The sequence below is a fragment of the Monomorium pharaonis genome, chromosome 9, assembly GCF_013373865.1.
Source record: "Monomorium pharaonis isolate MP-MQ-018 chromosome 9, ASM1337386v2, whole genome shotgun sequence".
NCBI classification, from domain to species: Eukaryota; Metazoa; Arthropoda; class Insecta; order Hymenoptera; family Formicidae; genus Monomorium; species Monomorium pharaonis.
In genome coordinates, this window is record NC_050475.1 from 3,588,682 (window position 1) to 3,592,940 (window position 4,259).

A 4,259-nucleotide genomic window follows, 5' to 3' on the forward strand; every position below is an offset into this window, starting at 1 on the left:
TGGATATTCTCATATGTTATTATGGGTCTCATGAAGATTATACATCGTGACGGAAAATTTTGTTTAACTTTTTCGGGGAAAATTAATGATGGCCAAACTTTGAACCGAAACGTCTTGTAATATTGATTATATCTTATTTTATAATAAATAATTTTGCACAATAATAACAGCGCTGACTCTGAATTGTCTGATGAAATTGTGTTTAATACGATAAAATTTTTATAAAGTTTTGAAATTTTGCTTGTGATATTTTAAATTAACTGTCTTTAAGAAATTTTAGGCTATTAAAAGATATTCCTAATTAGATTTAATTAATCAAGCTTTGTGACAATTTTAAATATACTTGCTAAAGTAATATATTACAAAATTTATACAAAATGAATCTTAATGAGTCTATATTTACTGAAGTTCATTTAATACATGTAAGGAATAAAAATGCTTAAACATAACTAAAAATAAAATGCTTCAAACAGGATTAAAATATAAATTTTTAATTATTATGACTTTTATTTTACAGAATTTCTGTACATATATTATAAAAGTGATTCCGAGTCAATGGATTTTCAAAGCACAAATCCGTTAAATACTTGGTTAAACCTGCTTTCGGGGAATCTATTACCGATAACCGAAAAATTCGTCATTTCCACTATTCTGGAAAATACACAGCGCTTTTGTGTGGTTGCTCGAATTGATTTATATTGTTACGTTTGTTCCTGCCTACTTTTTAGTACCGAAAGATATGAGCGATGGTTTAAATGGCTCAGTCATTATAGATGCGAGCGATATGCTACTCGAATACTTTCAAATATTTGCGCAAATCACACTAGTAAAAGAATTGATACGAAAATTGAATAAGGCTCTGAGCATTGAAGATGAGAATATGAGACATATCGTAATAATGAATCTAAAGCCATTAAAAATTCCATTCACGATTTACTTGGTAACGGGCATATTTATTGCTTTTCTCCTGGTTGTGCATGCCGTTTTGTTGATTTTTGAAAAGAGTACTTTTTACTATACAGATTACAAAATACCAGCTATTTTTCCAAAGAACCATTTTCTGTCGGTGTTTTTTCTGTTAGGTAATGTGATAATATTACTCAACGGCGTGTACGTTTTTTTAAGAAAGGCCAGCCTGGATGTCTATACAGCACATTTGATATCATTGGTATCGGCACAGTATCAATACGTTTCTTTAAGGCTTGTATTAATATTTCGAAGTAATGAGCAGCAGGATAACGCCTGCTGCCGAGAACATAATTCTAAGATGGATTTTTTCGTCGCAAAGGAAATAAAAAAGTTATGTCGGCAACATATCGATGTTATGAAGTAAGTACACTTTTAGTACTAAGATAACACTAAGTTTACTAAGATAACAAACCGCTTAAAAGATTTTGATTTATTTATATAATGCTAAAGAATTGTATTCATTCAAGTAACGTACTATGGTATTTCATAATATAATATGTCAATTGATTAAATTTTATAAAATGTTATAGACATAGACACATTTTATTACAGCTTAACGTCAATGTTAAAGAAACTGCTATCTGTAAATATTTTCTTTATATATGTGAATAGCGTTTTTTCGTATCTGTTTTCTTGGTCTTATAGCAATTAAACTAGTAAGTAATTTATAACATCACATTTAGAATTATCGCATAATTATTTGATATAAATAATAAGTAGTGCTATTAAATTATTTTAAATTACTACTATAGTTATATTATAACATTAATGTATATGTGAAATATCTTTATCACAGATATCTTCATCTTGTTAGAAGGATTTATGGCAATAATATATGCATCCGGTATAATAACACAGTTCTACGTATTGTGTGCTTGTTTCCAGAAATTATCAGATGCAGAGTAAGATTAATTATTACGTTTTTTATTATTGTCAATAGCAAAGTTTATTAATAATTTTTAAATTTTATAAAGAGGATTAATTTTTACTAAATGTCTTAATACTTGCAATATTTATATACAAATAAACCCAGATAACAAAGAACGTCTCAGCAAAATCTGTGCACAAATCTTATATGATTGTTTATGATGTTAGTAATTTATATATTCGTCTTCAACGATTTCGCATTAAAGCAATAATGTATATGTGTGTTGCCAGCAACTTAATAATAAGATGACAGCTTATTAAAATTATCTTGCGTTATTGACAATATGGCAATACTGTATGATCTTATTTATTATTAACATAATGGTAATAGCAGCAAATTTTAATTATAACGATTTAAAAATTTTTGATAAGTTGCAAAAAATTTGCTTACTTAAAATTGTCATATTATGACGGCAAAGCTATTATAATTAAATGCATACTTTGTTGCTGTAGTTTTGATAACAATACACATTACAATGCAAACAACAAAATGTGCCAGCAACAATACTGACATATTATTATCTGGAAAATAGCTGTTTATTTTTTTAACTATGATATTTAGTAATTGAATATTAATAAGATTATTTTATTTAAATACAGAATGTATATTATATATAAAATTTTGAACATAATATTTTAGAGATGGAGCGCATTTTTATAATTAAAGTTACATAATGTATTTTTGTGTTAAATTTAGAGTTCAGAAATAGCAAATAAAGCATTTAATGAAGATTGGAATCGATTTAATTTATCCATAAAACGTGCATTTTTATTGATGATAACGGCTAGTAATAACATAGAGATTAAACTTTCATTATATGACAAATTTAACTTATCTTTACCTTCGTTTATGTCGGTAAGATATATGTTCTATGAATTAGTAATTTATTTTATAAGTATTCTAAAATAAAAATATAATTTTTAAATTATTTTTTAGGCTTTAAATTCGGCATATTCTATCGCTCTTCTAATATTAAAAATAAATTAAAGACGGATGCATATATCTTATTGGTAAAATGTAGTAATGTATTTGTAATATTATTAATACGGAAAATTGTCACTTTTATACATTAAAATTTATGGTAATATCACGTTGTATGCATCTTTTAGATTTTGCGGATTGTAAGAATCGCAACATTCTCAAATTAAACAAAATAAAATATGATCTTAATTGTCGCTTTATAGCGCAATAATGATTTGATTTGTTTATAATCGCATTTGCACAGTGAATATAATAAAATAAAAATTTCTTTTATTCTGAATTGCCAATGATTGATACAGAGAGTGCTATAACTCGATCGACTTGAGCACTTCCCTCGACGCGCTCTTATTTGTACAATTTAAAAAGTCAATATCTTTATTATTGCGTACCCCAAAACAATGGTGGATTTTCATCTCATTTCTTATTAGTGGATTGGCTTATGTATACTCCCTGATTACTGTTTTAGGAAGATACTCTTTGGTAATTTGTTAGTTTTCCGAATAATTAAGTATAAATTTGATAATATAATTGAAGTCAAAATTTTTGTTGCAATGAAAAGATAAATTAAAATAAGAAAATAAGAAAGTAAGAAGCATTTAGCATAACCTACATAAATGTCTAATATGTAATGTTTAAAAAATTTTTATTACTTTGTTACAAATCTAAAACGAACAAAGAATTCTAAACTGTATTGCTATTAAAAAAATTTTTTAATATAATGTATATTGAATAAACAAAATATGTTATTATTTTAGCATATTTACCGATTTGTTGTTTAATACAAGGAAACAATGTGCAAAAAAGTAAATTGCTACTTTGTTCATAAATATGTAAAACTTCTGCAAAATACTTCATAGCTTATAATATAAATTAACACTTCAAATTATTTTCTCAGATTATATATATGTACAGATAGATTACAGATAATTTTTCGTTGATGATGTACGAGTAAGATATTATTCGATACTACGACTTCTCTGGCCTTCGCAGTGCAGCAATTCAGTGACGAGCAATAAGATAATGACTACTGTACGGTCTAGTGCTAATTACAAAGTGCGAATTTCACGGTTGCTTCCAGCTCTATGTTTGAACGAAATGACAGCTGCTAAGGAATTATACCAATTATTTGTAAACTATTCCGTTACTGTCTACTAGTAATGAAAGAAGACACGTAATTATTATGCGTACAGTAGTATGTGAAATTGTAGATAATAATTACTTTAGAATACTCTTGGACATTCTTGACGTAGAAAATCGTTGCCTACCATCGTACAACATGATATATTCATAGAACCAAAGAGAAACAGAAATTGAAGAGAAATAGTATACATTGCTTAAATTCTGTAAGCAACTTTTTAATAATCCTGGTAGAAATGTCATA